Consider the following 17,630-nt stretch of genomic DNA (forward strand, 5'->3'; position numbering starts at 1 on the left):
GTCCAAATTTCTCCTTTTTAAAAAGACACCAGTTAAATTGGATTAGGGCCCACCCTAATGACTTCATTTTAACTTGATTACCTCTGTATAAAGAATCTATCTCTAAATAAGGTCACATTCTGAGGTATTGGGTGTTAAAACTTTGTATTAGTCCATTTTCACACTGCTGATAAAGACATACCTGAGACTGGGCAATTTACAAAAGAAAGAGGTTTAATTGGGCTTACAGTTCCACATGGCTGGGGAAGCCTCACAATCATGGCAGAAGGCAAGGAGAAGCAAGTCACGTCTTATGTGAATGGCAGAGAATGAGGAAGACACAAAAGTGGAAACCCCTAATAAAATGATAAGATTTTGTGAGACTTACTCAGTACCATGAGAACAGTATGGGGGAAACTGCCCCCCATGATTCAGTTATCTCCCACTGGGTCCCTCCCACAACATGTGGGAATTATGGGAGTACAATTCAAGATGAGATTTGGGTGGGGACACAGAGCCAAACCATATCATTCCACCACCAGCCCCTCCAAAGCTCATGTCCTCACATTTCAAACCAATCATTGCCTTCCCAATAGTCCCCCACAGTCTTAACTCATTTCAGCATTAACTCAGAAGTCCATAGTCCAAAGTCTTATGTGAGACAAGGCAAGTCCCTTCCACCTATGAGCCTATAAAATCAAAAGCAAGCTAGTTATTTCTTAGATACAAAGGGGGTACTGACATTGGGCAAATACAACCATTCCAAATGGGAGAAATTGGCCAAAACCAAGAGGCTACAGGGCCCATGCAAGACTGAAATCCAAATCTTAAAGCTCCAAACTGATCTCCTTTGTCTCCATGTCTCACATCCAGGTCATACTGATGCAAGAGTTGGGTTTCCGTGGTCTTGGGCAGCTCCACCCCTATGGCTTTGCAGGGTACAGCCTCCTTCCTGGCTGCATTCACAGGCTGGCATGAGTGTCTGTGGATTTTCCATGCGCACAGTGCAAGCTGTTAGTGGATCTACAATTCTGGGGTCTGGAGGATGATGGCCCTCTTCTCACAGCTCTACTAGGTGGTGCCCCCTTAGGGACTTTGTGTGGGGGCTCTGACCCCACATTTCCTTTCCACACTGCTGTAGCAGAGGTTCTCCATGAGGGGCCTACCCCTACAGCAAACTTCTGCCAGGGCATCCAGGCATTCCCGTGCATCTTCTGAAATCTAGGCAGAGATTCTCAAACCTCAGTTCTTGACTTCTGTGCACTGGCAGGCTTAACACCATGTGGAAGCTGCCAAGGCTTGGGGCTTATACCCTCTGAGGCCACAGTCCAAGCTCTACGTTGGCCCCTTTCATTCATGGCTGGAGTAGCTTGGACACAGGGCAACAACTCCCTAGGCTGCCCACAGCATGAAAACCCTTGGCCCAACCTACAAAACCACTTTTTCCTCCTAGGCCTCTGGGCCTGTGATGGGAGGGGCTGCCATGAAGACCTCTGATATGCACTGGAGACATTTTCCCCATTGTCTTGGGGATTAACATTGGCTCTTCATTACTTACGCAAATTTCTACAGCTGGCTTGGATTTCTCCTCAGAAAATAGAATTTTCTTTTCTATTGCATTGTCAGGCTGCAAATTTTCTGAACTTAGATGCTCTGCTTCCCTTATAAAACTGGATGCCTTTAATAGCACCCAGGTAACCTTTTGAATGCTTTGCTGCTTAGAAATTTTTTCTGTCAGATACCCTAAATCATCTCTTTCAAGTTCAGAGTTCCACAAATCTCTAGGGCAGGGGCAAAATGCTGCCAGTCTCTTTGCTGAAACATAACAGGAGTCACCTTTGCTCCAGTTCCTGATGAGTTCTTCATCTCCATCTGAGTCCATGCCAGCCTGGATTTCATTGTCCATATCATTATCAGTGTATTTTGGTCAAAGCCATTCAACAAGTCTCTAGGGAGTTCCAAACTTTCCCACATTTTTCTGTCTTCTTCTGAGCCCTTCAAACTGTTCCAGCCTCTGTATGTTACCCAGTTCCAAAGCCGCTTCCACATTTTTGGGTACCTTTTCAGTAGCACCCCACTCCTGGTACCAATTTACTGAATTAGTCCATTTTCACACTGCTGATAAAGACATACCCGAGACTGAGCAGTTTACAAAAGAATGAGATTTAATTGGACTTTTCCATGTGACTGAGGAACTCTCACAATCATGGCGGAAGGTAAGAAGGAACAAGTCCCATCTTATATGGATTGCAGCAGGCAAAGAGAGAATGAGGAAGATGCAAAAGCAGAAACCCCTAATAAAACAATCAGATCTCATGAGACTTATTCACTACCACAAGAACAGTATGGGGGAACGACCCCCATGATTCAATTATCTCCCACTGAGTCTCTCCCACAACACGTGGGAATTATGGGAGTACAATTCAAGGTGAGATTTGGGTGGGGACACAGAGCCAAACCATATTAGACTTTGACATGAATTTTGGGGACACACAATTCAACCCTAACAGCAAAGATCTGGGGTCACAGTCTCTTTCTGTCTCCTAATTCAGTACCTTCCTCTGCCCTGTTTAATAAGTATTTGTTTTTTAGTTTATATGCAGCTTGGTCAAAAAAAAATTTTTTTTTTTTTTGAGATGGAGTCTCGCTCTGTCGCCCAGGGTGGAGTGCAATGGTGTGATCTTGGCTCACTGCATGCTCTGCCTCCCGGGTTCATGCCATTTTCCTGCCTCAGCCTCCCAAGTAGCTGGGACTACAGGTGCCCCCCACCACGCCTGGCTAATTTTTTGTATTTTTAGTAGAGACAGGGTTTCACTGTGTTAGCCAGGATGGTCTTGATCTCCTGACCTCGTGATCTGCCCGCCTTGGCCTCCCAAAGTGCTGGGATTACAGGTGTGAGCCACTGCACCCAGCCTAGCTTGGCCAAATTTTCTAGTCAAAGAAATATCTACTCCTCATCTTATATTTCCTTCCATTGCTGGTTTATGGATTGAAATATTTTTCTTAGGTGGTGACAGTTTTGCTTGAGGCTGTTTTTCAGTGATTTTTAAAAAATTTATCTCCGCCCTGTTTGATCCTAGGAGTATAAAAGTAATTGCTATTTGATGTACACATTGTTTTTAAAGAGGTATAAACTGCATACCTTACCTATGATCTTTTCCCTTTTAGTCTTTTTGGAACACTTCTTTGGCGCCCTAACAGGGGAAAATGATCAGTATTTGAGGGTTTATTATATGGGACATACAGCCACCTGGGGAGTTGGGACCTTAACTGTTAGGCAACGGTGGAAATCAAGCTGCCAGCTAGTTCTTGAGTTTGGGTTGGTACTCAGAATGTAATATTTATAAGATAAAAGATATTATATTCTCTCACTTTGAATTACCAATAGTATTTTAAGGAACCTTTTATGCCAAACAGCATTTGTGCCAAAAAGGCATCAGTTTATTTAAGAAATTCCCAAATGCAGTGGAGTTTCTCCTTAGAGCTAGGTGTCTTCTGCCTGACTCAAGATTGTAAACTCACAGGGGATGGCCCTGTAAATGTTAGGAAATAAGTATTTGCAGTGGTTCTGAGTTTGGAAGACTGTGAATGCAGACTGGATATACCTGTTTTGTGTGTGTGTCTCAGGTTAATTGCAGTTTTCAAAGTAACTTTAAATTTGCTTATATTTCACATATTTTTTTAATGAAAGAGAGATGCCTTGCAGATGAGCAGTCTGGGTAACAGCAACAACAACAAATATATATATATATATATGAAAGAAAGGGGAAGGAGAGCATTAGGACAAATACCTAATGCACGCGGGACTTCAAACCTAGATGACGGGTTAATAGGTGCAGCAAACCACCATGGCCCATGTATACCTATGTAACAAACCTGCATATTCTGCACATGTATCCCAGAACTTAAAGTAAAATAAATAAAAAAGAAAGAAAGATGCCTTAGAAAGTGGCAGCATGTAGAAATGTAAAAATAGTACCCTGATTGGGATGTTCTCCTATGTGTGTTGATTTATAGCCTGGTGGAACTCTTAGTGTATGTGTGCGTTTTGAATACTGTTATAGAACAGACGTGAATCAAACCTCGTCAGTGTTGTGCAGCATCCCACAGTTCAAAGGCAGCCAGTTACATAGTGCTTGGCAGGAAGGCTTCCATTTTTAATACTGGTTGAGAGAAAAGAGAGAATGAGGAGTCTGTTTGGAGCATTTTATTATGAAGGAAGCACAGCCCAACTGCTCTAGACAGGTATTAAAAGCCTATCCCACTGGCCTCATACTGTATTTGCTACAGATGCATTCCCACAAGGCTTCGAGATCGAAAAGGAAGCCCACTGTTCTGCTGCACAGCTGTTAAAATAGTTAATACTGCGCTTCCCAACCATTATGGGATGTGCCATATGTGGCCTTTGAGAACATGAACTTATAGTGCATTGGGGGTTTTTGGGATTATTAACAGTATAATTCTAGCAAACAGTAGCAGACAAAATTATGCAGGCTACAGTAATTCTTTTTTTAAAAAACTGTAGTAAAATATATGTAACATAGAATTTACATTTTAGTCCAAAATGTAAGTGTACGGTTCAATGGCATTAAGTACATTCACATTGTTGTGTAGCCATTACCACCATCCATCTCCAGAACTTTTTTATCACCGCAAAGAGAAATTCTGTACCCATTAAACAATAACTTTCCATTTCTCCTTCCCTCAGCCCCTCTAACCTCTATTCTACTTTGTCTTTATGAATTTGTGTATCCTAGGTATTGCGTGCAGTAGAATCGCATATTCGTCCCTTTGTGTCTGATGGCTCTAGTAATTCTTTTTTTTTTTTTTTTTTTTTTTCTTTTTTATTGATCATTCTTGGGTGTTTCTCGCAGAGGGGGATTTGGCAGGGTCACAGGACAATAGTGGAGGGAAGGTCAGCAGATAAACAAGTGAACAAAGTTCTCTGGTTTTCCTAGGCAGAGGACCCTGCGGCCTTCCGCAGTGTTTGTGTCCCTGGGTACTTGAGATTAAGGAGTGGTGATGACTCTTAACGAACATGCTGCCTTCAAGCATCTGTTTAACAAAGCACATCTTGCACCGCCCTTAATCCATTCAACCCTGAGTGGATACAGCACATGTTTCAGAGAGCACAGGGTTGGGGGTAAGGTCACAGATCAACAGGATCCCAAGGCAGAAGAATTTTTCTTAGTACAGAACAAAATGAAAAGTCTCCCATGTCTACCTCTTTCTACACAGACACAGCAACCATCCGATTTCTCAATCTTTTCCCCACCTTTCCCCCCTTTCTATTCCACAAAACCGCCATTGTCTTCATGGCCCGTTCTCAATGAGCTGTTGAGTACACCTCCCAGATGGGGTGGTGGCCGGGCAGAGGAGCTCCTCACTTCCCAGTAGGGGCGGCCGGGCAGAGGCGCCCCTCACCTCCCGGACGGGGTGGCTGGCCGGGCGGGGGGCTGACCCCCCCCACCTCCCTCCCGGACAGGGCGGCTGGCCGGGCGGGGGGCTGACCCCCCACCTCCCTCCTGGACAGGGCGGCTGGCCGGGCAGAGGGGCTCCTCACTTCCCAGTAGGGGCGGCCGGGCAGAGGCGCCCCTCACTTCCCCGACGGGGCGGCTGGCCCGGCGGGGGGCTGACCCCCCCACCTCCCTCCCGGAGGGGGCGGCAGGCCGGGCAGAGGGGCTCCTCACTTCCCGGTAGGGGTGGCCGGGCAGAGGCGCCCCTCACCTCCCGGACAGGGCGGCTGGCCAGGCGGGGGGCTGATCCCCCCACCTCCCTCCCGGATGGGGCGGCTGGCCGGGCGGGGGGCTGACCCCCCCACCTCCCTCCCGGACGGGGCGGCTGGCCGGGCGGGGGGCTGACCCCCCCACCTCCCTCCCGGACGGGGCGGCTGGCCGGGCGGGGGGCTGACCCCCCACCTCCCTCCCGGACGGGGCGGCTGGCCGGGCAGAGGGGCTCCTCACTTCCCAGTAGGGGCGGCCGGGCAGAGGCGCCCCCCCCACCTCCTGGACAGGGCGGCTGGCCGGGCAGGGGGCTGATCCCCCCACCTCCCTCCCGGATGAGGCGGCTGGCCAGGCGGGGGGCTGATCCCCCCACCTCCCTCCCGGACGGGGCGGCTGGCCGGGCGGGGGGCTGACCCCCCCACCTCCCTCCCGGACGGGGCGGCTGGCCGGGCAGAGGGGCTCCTCACTTCCCAGTAGGGGCGGCCGGGCAGAGGCACCCCTCGCCTCCCGGACGGGGCGGCTGGCCGGGCGGGGGGCTGATCCCCCCACCTCCCTCCCAGACGAGGAGGGAGGACGCTCCTCACTTCTCAGACGGGGTGGCTGCCGGGCGGAGGGGCTCCTCACTTCTCAGACGGGGCGGTTGCCAGGCAGAGGGTCTCCTCACTTCTCAGACAGGGCGGCCGGGCAGAGACACTCCTCACATCCTGGACGGGGCGGCAGGGCAGAGGTGCTCCCCACATCTCAGATGATGGGCGGCCGGGCAGAGACGCTCCTCACTTCCCAGATGTGATGGCGGCCGGGAAGAGGCGCTCCTCACTTCCTAGATGGGATGGCGGCCGGGCAGAGACGCTCCTCACTTTCCAGACTGGGCAGCCAGGCAGAGGGGCTCCTCACATCCCAGACGATGGGCAGTCAGGCGGAGACGCTCCTCACTTCCCAGACGGGGTGGCTGCCAGGCAGAGGCTGCAATCTCGGCACTTAGGGAGGCCAAGGCAGGCGGCTGTACTGAATGTGATTTTACTGTGAGGGCAGGAATGCCATGAAGTGGACACAAATGCAATGCCGTTTGGTTGTTGGAGTGCAGCTGTTTTGTGCAGGTTGGGAGCTGCACAAAGGTGTATCATTATGATTCTTCAGCGTCTCTTGTCATGCCGTTCAATAAGCACAAATATCTTCCGTGCATTCAGAATTTTCTTTTGCAGCTTCTAGAGGCCACCTGTGTTCCTTGGTTCATGGCCCCACGTCACTCTGACCTCTGTTTCCATCATCACATCTCCTTTTCTCGGCTCTAGTAATTCTTAAGTTGTATCTGTATAGCTTCTACTATGTGCCATTTTCTTTTTGATCATAAAGTAATTTAGTAGATGACTTCAGAATATTAAAACTTGAGGACAAAAAATAAAAGAAAGAATAAAACTCAAGGACAGAAATTTGAAACTCTTATGCCTTCTCGGGCATGAAGGTAGTAACATCTAATATTTATAGAGCATTTATTTCCTGTATCAGGCACAGCTCTGAGCACTTTGCAGATAATAACACATTGACACTCATGCTAGCTCTGTGAGGTAGATACCATTAATAATACCCTAGTTTTGCAGATGGGAAACTGAGGCCCAGAGAGATGAATTCCTTGCTTAAGATACAGACATGGCTGGTGTGCAGCAGAGCCGGGATTGCAGGTCAGCAGTCTGCTCCAGAGCCCAAGCTCCTTCGAGCACCTTACTGGGGGAGGGAAACTGCAGCCCAGCAGCCACGCAGTGAGCTGAAGGAAGCAGCCAGCGATCTTCAGCCCGTGTTAGGAGTGATGGGAATAGAGATTCTGCACCGGTAGTTGCTGAGTGGGAATACAGGCATGATACTGCTGGCACTTGCAAATTTTCAAGAGAAACTAGAAATCCTTATTTATGTGTAACCTCCTGCTTTCTAAGTGTTGGCAACCTAATTCAGTTAAAGACAAAAACAAAGCATGTGGGCCACACAATATCTGTGGCCCACTACCTTCAGACCTTTGCTCTAGAGGTTTCAGGACAATCTTTTTCTTATCCAGACCCCTCAGCAGTTGGTACTTCTGGGCAGTCGTCCACTTGTTTGGACCTGGAGGCAGGGTCTTGATGATCTTTGCTTCCCTAACTGCAGCTTGCTTTCTTTCTGTTTTTTGTTTTTTTTTTTTTGAGGCAGAGTCTTGCTCTGTCACCCAGGCTGGAGTGCAGTGGCATGATCTCTGCTCACAAAGTAGCTGGGACTACAGGTGCGTGCCACTATGCCTGGCTGAGTTTTGTATTTTTTGATAGAGACGGGGTTTCGACATGTTGGCCAGGCTGGTCCCAAACTCCTGGCTTCAGCCTCCCGAAGTGTTGGGATTTCAGGGGTGCAGCTGCAGCTTTCATATAGCAATGGTCAGTAAATGCATGCTGAGCAAAAGTCTTGAAAGCACTCATGACTTCTTTCCAAGCGCTGCCAAGAGTTCACAGAAAATCTAATTTAACACAAAATAAAACTAGTCGATTTTGAGAGGATTGTATCTTTTCATGTAGAACTTCGTAATTTATTGTTTCATTACGGACTCCTTTGAATTAACAATTCTGACTAGAATAGGACTTTATTTTTTATTTTTATTTTTGAGATGGAGTCTCGTTCTATCGGCTAGGCTGGAGTGCAGTGGCACGATCTCAGCTCACTGCAACCTCTGCCTCCCGGGTTCAAGTCTCCTGCCTCAGCCTCCTGAGTAGGTGGGATTACAGGCACATGCCACCACACCCAGCCAATTTTTGTATTTTTCATAGAGACAGGGTTTCGCCATGTTGGCCAGGCTGGTCTTGAACTCCTGGCCTCAAGTAATCCACCTGCCTTGGCCTCCCGAAGTGCTGGGATTACAGGTGTGATTATAGGTGTGAGCCACTGCACCTGGCCTTAGAATAGGACTTTAAAGTGATTTTTTTTTTCCTTCAGAAAAAGTCCCACCAAAGAAATTTAAATATATGCTGTGTGTAACACATACAAACCTAAACTTCTTTTTTTTCAATAACAGCCACAGCACAGCATTTATGACATACTTACTGCATGGTAGCCACTGTGTGAAGAGTTTTACATGCCTTATTTTTTTAGTGTGAAGTCAACTAAGAATTTGTGAATTTGAACTGAATTTAGATTCAGAAAGGCTTGAACATATCTAATACAATGTACTGGCTTTGCCTATGAAGCTGCTCAGGGGCAATGAATTTAAGAGACTTTAAGAAAATTTAAGAGTCCAAGGTCATACATCTGTTGTGTGGTACAGCCAGAACCCTCTGGACACACACATCTGTTGAGTTATATAGACAACCTTCTTGGACACACCTGTGGTGTGGGGCAGTCAGTCTCTTTTTTTTTTTTCCTGGCCTCGGGTCCAGTTGTGTCTTTTTAGATACCATGGTGCTTCTACTTTTATCTTTCCATCATCTGTGGAAAGGTAGGGTTAAACTGTAATATAATGTGTCACTCATATACATCTTCTGAGCTACCAGTCATTACCAGGGTATTCGAAGTGGTTTGCTAGTACTGGTGTGGATTTGGATTGCCTTTTTGCCTCTGTGAGATGCCTGGAGTTAACAGTTACCTGTGGCCAAGAAAAGACCGTACTTCATTAGAACAGAACCCTAAACCAAATGATCTGATCATCTTATAGATAATACAGTAAATGAGAATGTAAGGAGAATTTTTAACTTTTTTTTTAATGGGTAGTTTACACATAATGGTATAGTAATCATCACATTCATCTCCTTGACTTTTGTCCTCTTAATTTGGTAGGTAGACATCAGTGGTTTTAAGATCAGTTTCTAGTGGGGAGGGCAGGGTTTGTATCCTTCTCTCATTCAACTGAAAATCATTTGGGCTTTTCTTTTAAAAAGATAACCAAAGTAATCTAAGCTTCTGGTAGAACTTATTAAAAATAGGGAAGTAGCTGGGCAAGGTGGCATGCGCCTGTAGTCCTAGCTACTCAGGAGGCTGAGGCAGGAGTAGCAGTAGAGCTTGAGCTCAGGGATTTGAGGTGGTAGTGAGTTAGGATCATGTCTGTGAATAGCCATTGCACTCCAACCTGGGCAATGTAACGAGACCCTATCTCTTTAAAAAAGAAAGAAAGAAAGAAAGAAAAAGTAATTTTGCATTCAGAAATTTGCTGTAGACATTTTAAAATAAAATAGTAACTTAATTTAAATTTAACAGAATACAACTGAAATTAAAATTAAATGAATTGCTGAACTTTGGTTAAATTTTTTTCTCAAACTTTCAGTCTTTTCTGCTTTACTATACTGTCCACATGCAAGAGAAGTATAAATAGTATAGACTGGCATGTAATTAAGGACTAGAGTCTGCTATATAGGTCGTAAGGCCAAGTTTGAGGAAGAATGGAGAAATCTCAGGGACATGTAAAGTCCCATTTAAAAAATTAAAAACCTTAAAGCCTGTCTTAAATTAAGACAGCTGAAAAATTTTCAAGATAAATTAATGGAGAGATCAATGTCTTTTTCAGTGTTTCAGAACTGTGGAAAAAAAGAGCTCTGCTACTTAGAAGTTGCTTTGAAATCCTGGTATACATAACTTTACTCGTTCCCAACAACCTTTGGTGGTATTCATGTTTTTATCATTGCACGCTGTTGAAGGCTGATGGAGTAATGTCACTCTGGAGGTGACACTACTTATCAGAGGAGTGGCCAGAATGCCACTCTTTCTCAACTATCACTCTTGTTATCCCATTCACAGTTGCAACTTGGGAGTTAAGCAGGGAAGCCCTCTGAGCAGTTCAGAATATGTGATACATGTATGGGGTACACACCAGCGTGTATGCACCTTTTTCCTAAGTGTGTGCCCAGGACCTCTTGTTTTTGATCTGGAGACCACTTGAATTCAGGATGTTTGTTCCAGGGTTCTATTCATAAGAAATGACAAGCTGGAAATTAGAAGTGGAGGTGGGGCAAGGCACAGTGGTTCACGCCTGTAATCCCAGCACTTTGGGAAGCTGAGGTGGGCGATTGCTTCAGGTCAGGAGTTTGAGACCAGCCTGGCTAACATGGTGAAACCCCATCTCTACTAAAAATACAAAAATTAGCTGGGCATGGTGGCGCATGCCTGTAGTCCTCGGGAGGCTGAGGCAGGAGAATCGCTTGAACCCAGGAGGTGAAGGTTGCAGTGAGCTGAGATCACACCACTGCACTCCAGCCTGGGCAATAGAGCAAGACCCTGTTTTTGAAAAATAACATAAAAAATAGAAGTGGAGGTGGCCTGGAGAAGCTGGCATTCCTGACTGGGTAAGGTCATCAGCTTGGGAAGCACACAGGCTATGTAGCTCGACAGACCTTCCTAAGATCTCTTGGCAGGACAACAACTGGGTTTTTGATGACTTTGGGCTAGGTCTTGTTCATGACCCAAATATTCATCAGGTGCATACTATACCAGGTGCTGGGTGTGTGATGATAAACAAATTAGGGTCCCTTCCTTGTTCACAGCCTAAGAGGGCACATGGTTTCATATATAAATATAAGATAGTATACTAAGGATTACATAATGGGATGAGTGGCATATAGTGGGAGCATAGGGAAAATTGAGACTTCTGCTTCCAAGTGAAAGGAAGTCACAAATATCAACACTTTGTCAGTCTTATTTCAGTAACCCTACATTGCTTTTTTTGTGTGTGGTCTTGGGGAGTGACTAGGAGTTGTCCAGGTGGAATAAAAGGACATTCTAGGTAGAATTCTCTCTCATTCTAGAAAGAGAGAGATCTGTGTATGTAAAGTGGACAGAATCTGACAAATTTTAGAGAAAAGTTTATACCAAATGGGTAACCCATGGCCTTTTTTTTTCTTTCTTTTTTTTTGAGGCAGAGTCTCGCTCTGTCACCCAGGCTGGAGTGCAGTGGTACGATCTTGGCTCACTGCAACCTCCACCCTCCCAGCTCAAGTGATCTTCCCATCAGCTTCCTGAGTAGCTGGGACCACAGGCACATACAACCACGCCTGGGTACTTTTTTGTATTTTTGGAAGAGACAGGATCTTGCCATTCTGCCCAGGCTGTTCTCAAACTCCTGAGCTCAAGCAATCCTCCCACCTCGGCTTCCCAAAGTGCTGGAATTACAGGCATGTGCCATGGCCCCTGGCCACCCATGGCTTTTAAAAGTCATTATAGAAATTGTCAAAAATAAGGCCAAGTGCAGTGGCTCACGCCTGTAATCCCAGCACTTTGCGAGGCCGAGGTGGGTGGATCACCTGAGGTCAGGAGTTTGAGACCAGCCTGACCAACATGGTGAAACTCCATCTCTACTAAAAATACAAAAAATTAACTGGGTATTATGGCACATGCCTGTAGTCCCAGCTACTCGAGAGGCTGAGGCAGGAGAATCACTTGAACCCAGGAGGTGGAAGTTGCAATGAGCCAAGATCTTGCCACTGCACTCCAGCCTGGGTGACAGAGTAAGACTCCATCTCAAAAAAAAAAAATTGTCAAAAATATACAAGTAATGAGGCATATAACAAACCATCATGTATCTACCAACCAGCTTCACAAATATTAACACTTTGTCAGTCGTGTTTCAGTAACCCTACATTGCTTTTTTGTGGTTGGAGCAGTTTATTTTTTATTGTATATATTTAAGGTCTAAACATGATGTTTTTGTATATAGTCATGTGCCACAACATGGCATGTATATGCAATGGCAGTCCCGTAAGATTATAATAGGAACTGGAAAATCCCTATTGCCTAGTGACATGGTAGCCATTATAATGTTATAGTGCAGTTACCTTATTTTTAAAATATATTTAGTGTAGCCTAAGTGTACAGTGTTCATAAAGTCTACAGTATTGTACGGTAATGTCCCAGGCCTTTACAGTCACTCACTGACCCACCCAGAGCAACTTGCAGTCCTGCAAACTCCATTTGTGGTAGGTACTCTATGCCGCACTGTTTAAAAAATCCTATAGGCATGGGCGCAGTGGCTCATGCCTATAATCCCGGCACTTTGGGAGGCTGAGGCCGGCGGATCACTTGAGATCAGGAGTTCAACACCAGCCTGGCCAATATGGTGAAACCCCGTCTCTACTAAAAATATAAAAATTAGCTGGGCATGGTGGCATGTGTCTGTAACCCCAGCTACTCAGGAGGCTGAGTCAGGAGAATCGCTTGAATCTGGGAGGCAGAGGCTGTAGTGAGCCAAGATTGCACCACTGCACTCCAGCCTGGGTGACAGAATAAGACTTCATCTCAAAAAAAAAAAAAAATCTTTTAGATCATATTTAGATTATATTTTTACTGTGCCTTTTCTATGTTTAGATATGTTTAGATAACACAAGTACTTCCCATTGTGCTACATTTGCCTACAATATTCAGGACAGTAACATGCTGTTCTGGTTTGTAGCCTAGGAGCAATAGGCTCTAGCATATAGCCCAGGCTTGTGGATTTGTGTAAGTACACTCTGTTATATTCGCACAGCAATGCTGATGCTGAATCCCCCACCTTCCATCCTCTATCCCCATCATTAAGCCACCTATGACTGTACTTATTGATACACATATACATAGTGAAGTGATAACTATGGTCAAGAAAATTAACATTCCCATTATCTCATATAGTTACCTTCCTTTCTTGCTTTCTTTTTCTTTCTTTCTCTCTCTTTCTCTTTCTTTCTTTTTCCTTCTCTTCTTTCTTTCTTTCTTTTCTCCTTCCTTCTCCTTCCTTCCTTTTTTCCTTTTCTTTTCTTTTCTTTCTTTTCTTGTGGTAAGAGTACCTAAAACCTACTCTCTTAACAAAGTACCACTAAGCAATACAATGTTATTAACTATAGCCTTCATATTGTACATTAGATCTCTAGACTTACTCATTCTGCATAACTGCAACCTTGGAACCTTTGACCTATATTTTATCCCCAGCAATTTAAAGCAAATCCCAGACACTATGTAATTCCCTTTGTAAATAGTATGTATCTATAACTCAGTAAAGATCCCCCCATGACATTAACACAAAACAAAATGAGGATAATTCCCTAATACTCGTCAATACCTAGTCCATACATAGATTTTTCCTGTTAACACAGGTTTCAGTATCTAAGGGATTCCTTTTTTTTAGCACAGTAAGTTTTTCAGGGATGTTGGATACATGGGGCTTTACTATAATACCATATTTTTATTTATTTCTTTGAAATGGTATACAATTTATCTGGTCTTATTTCTGATCATTTAACTAATCAGGTTGGCCCCAATGGATGGCTGTGCCTTAAAACTTTCTTGATTGCTTGTTTGTCATATAGGAAGGCCTTTTCAGGGATTCAGTGAACATTCAAATTCTGAGAGCTAGATTATAAATGGCTTAGGGAACTCCGACCAATTCCTTTGATTTTGCTTCAGTGTTTTTTTGCTATTTTTATTTTTTGTAGAGACAGGGTCTCACTCTATCGCCCAGGCTGGAGCGCAGTGGCATGATCATAGCTCACTGAAGCCTCCAGTCCTGGGCTCAAGCGATCATCTTGCCTCAGCTTCCCAATGGCTAGGACTACAGGGGTACCCACAATTCCTGGCTAATTTTTAAATTTTTTGTAGAGATAGGGTGTTGCTGTTGTTGCCCAGCATAGTCTTGAACACCTGGCCTCAAGCAGTCCTCCTGTCTTGGCTTCCCAAAGTGCTGGGATTACAGATGTGAGCCACTGTGTCTGGCCTTGCTTCAGTTTTTAGCTTCTAGTGTTTAGTTCATGTCCTCCTCAGCCTTTAAAAGCTGTTGCCTAGCATGCCTTCTTGGCGTGGACCAGCTCAGTGTCCTTACTCAGATGCTTGTAGCAGTCCCTGCAGCCTCAGCTGATCCTTCAGGGTTGGACCTATGTTGCCCTTTTTTTTTGAGGCTTTCCTCGATGACCTCAGCTGATCCTTCAGTGTTGGACCTATGTTGCCCTTTTTTTTTGAGGCTTTCCTCGATGACCTCAGCTTCTTTGGCTTCCTGTTCCTCTCCATTTCTCCTACCCTGCACTCTAGCCTTTAATTATGTGCTGTTTTCCATTGCTATAACTGAATACCTGAGACTCAGCAATTTATAAAGAAAATTTATTTCTTACAGTTTTGGAGACTATGAAGTCCAGTGTCTTGAGGCTGCATCTGGGAGAGCCTTCTTGCTGGTAGGGACTCTTTATAGAGTCCTAAGGTGGCTCAGAGTATCCTGAGCCTGGTACATGCTGCTAGTCCCTGCTGCTTGTACCTTCTGGAGTGCTGGGTTGAGCTGCACTTGGGGTCGCTTGAGCCACAGCTGGGGTGGCTGAGGAGTGCTGCACTGGGATGCAGAAAGCAGAGACCCAAGGCGGCCCTGGGCAGCAACCCCATGAAGGGTGCCTGGGTCCTTCTGAAACCATTCCGCCCTTCTAGAGCTCTGGGCCAGGGATGGGAGGGACAGCCTCAAAGATCTCTGAAATGGCAGGGGTCTTTTTCCTATTCTCTTGATAATTTCATCTATCAATAGTAATCTCCTTAACAAATGATGGTTTCCTCTCCTGAACACACTTTTGCACTCTTTTTTTTTTTTTAAACATGGAATGCTTCATGAATTTGCGTGTTATCCTTGTGCAGGGACCATGCTAATCTTCTCTGTATCAGTCCAGTTTTAGTATATGTGCTGCTGAGGGAAGCGTCTTTTTCACTCTTTATGTGGCCAGGCTGCAGAGTTTTGAAGTCTTCCCATTCTGTTTTCCTTTTAATTATACATTTTGTCTTTAAGTCATTTCTTTGCTCTCACATATCACTGAATGTGGTCAAAAGTAACCATGCAATATCCTGAATGCTTTGCTGCTTAAATATTTCTTCTGCCAGATATTTTAGTTTATTGCCCTCAAGCTCTGCATTTCACAAAGACCTAGGACATGGACACAATTTAGCCAAGCTTGTTGCTACTTTGTGACAAGGATGGCCTTTACTCTAGTTTCCAGTACTTTGTTCCTCATTTCCGTCTGAGACCTTGTCGGAATGGCCTTTATTGTTCAAATTTCTACCAACATTTTGGCCACCACCACTTAAGCAAATCTTGAAGAAGATTCAGACTTTTCCCTAGCTCTCGTCTTCTGAACCCTCATCAGAATCTCCCCTAATGCTCCACTTATAGCAATTACAGGCTTTTTCTAGCTTGCTCCCTCAAACCCTTCCAACCTCTACTCATTGCCCAGTTTCAAAGCCACTTCCACATTTTCAGCTATCTGTTATAGCAATGACCCCATTCTTGGTACCAATTTTCGGTCTTAGTCCGTCTCTTGCTATAACTGAATGCCACCTTCTGCATAATTTATAAAAAAGGGAAAATTATTTCTCACAGTTCTGGAGGCTGTGAAGTCCAGGAGCATGGTGCTGGCATCTGCTTAGCTTCAAATGAGGGTCTTCTTCCTGCTTCATAACGTGGTAGAAGGTATCACACAGCGAGAGGGCAAGAGTGTGCATGTCAGCTCAAGTCTCTCCTCTTTTTTCAAGCCGCCAGTACTATCATGGGAGCCCCATCCCGATGACCTCATCTCATCCTTATTTCCTCCCAAAGGCCTCACCTCCACTCCACATATGAATTTGGGGATTACGTTGCCAACACATGAAAGTTGGGGGACACATTCAAACCATAGTATATGCTAATTGCTTTTTTTTTTCTTGATATGGAGTCTCACTCTTGTTGCCTAGGCTGGAGTGCAATGGTGCAATCTCACCTCACTGCAACCTCTACCTCCTAGATTCCAGGGATTCTCCTGCCTTAGCATCCCAAGTAGCTGGGATTATAGGCACACACCACCACACTTGGCTAATTTTTGTGTTTTTAGTAGAGACGGGGTTTCACCACGTTGGCCAAGCTGGTCTCGAACTTCTGACCTCAAGTGATTCGCCCGCCTTGGCCTCCCAAAGTGCTGGGATTACAGGTGTGAGCCATCATGTCGGGCCTATTCTTTACTGTTTATACTTCTCTTGTGTGTAGACAAAATGAAACAGTAGAAAGGACAAGAACTTTGAAGCTAATGTAATCTGAATCCTTGAGTTTGTATCCTCATATTTTAAAAAATTGTGGTTACAAAACAAAACACATGAGATCTAACTCCTAACAAAATTTTAAGTGTACAGTGTTGTTAACTTATAAACACAATGTTATACAGCAGATTTCTAGAAGTATTTCATCCTCTGTGACTGAAACTTTATATTCTTTGAACAATTCTCCATTTTCCTCTCTCCCCAAGCTCCTGGCATTCACCATTCTGCTCTGCTTCTATGAGTTTGATTATTAATTAATTAATTATGATTATTATTGTTGAGATAGGGTCTCTCACTCTGTTGCCCAGTCTAGATGCAGTGGCTTGATTGTAGCTCACTGTAAGTTCAAACTCCTGTGCTCAAGTGATCCTCTCAAGCAGCTGAGACTATAGGCATGTGCTGCTATACACAGCTAATTTGTAGATTTTTTTATAGAGATGAGGATCTTGCTATGTTGCCCAGGCTGGTCTTGAACTCCTGGCCTCAAGTGGTCCTCCCAAGTCAGCCTCCCAAAGTGTTGGGATTACAGGTGTGAGCCACAGTGCCTAGCCGAGTTTGACTACTTTATATACCTCATAAGAGTGGAATCGTGTGCTGTTTGTCCTCCTGTGACTGTTTTATTTCTCTTGTGTAATGTCTTCAAGTTTCATTCATGTTGTAGCATGTATCAGGATTTCCTTTTTTTATGGCGGAATAATCCATTATGTGTATATATCACATTTTGTTTATCCATTCATCTGTTAGTGAATATTTAGGATGCTTCTACACTTTGGTTATTGTGAATAATGCTGCAATGAACATGGGAGTGAAAATAGCTCTTTGGGATCCTGACTTCAGTTCTTTTGGATAAATACCCAGAAATGAGATTGTTGGATCGTATGCCTCACTTTTTAAGTAAAGGTTTGTAATATGGAACATGTGCATTGTTCC

General features: G+C 44.9%; 1 protein-coding gene and 1 non-coding gene across 23 annotated transcripts in view; one reads left to right on the top strand and one right to left on the bottom strand.

Annotated features, from left to right (window-relative positions):
* Positions 1 to 17,630, top strand: part of TANC1 (tetratricopeptide repeat, ankyrin repeat and coiled-coil containing 1) — a 267,732-nt gene that overhangs the window by 45,366 nt on the left and 204,736 nt on the right. The window lies entirely within an intron of this gene.
* Positions 15,231 to 15,337, bottom strand: LOC112208427 (U6 spliceosomal RNA). Its single transcript, XR_002942912.1, has one exon. It is a non-coding gene; the product is annotated as a U6 spliceosomal RNA (small nuclear RNA).

The sequence above is a fragment of the Pan troglodytes genome, chromosome 13 (genome assembly GCF_028858775.2).
Source record: "Pan troglodytes isolate AG18354 chromosome 13, NHGRI_mPanTro3-v2.0_pri, whole genome shotgun sequence".
Lineage (NCBI taxonomy): Eukaryota > Metazoa > Chordata > Mammalia > Primates > Hominidae > Pan > Pan troglodytes.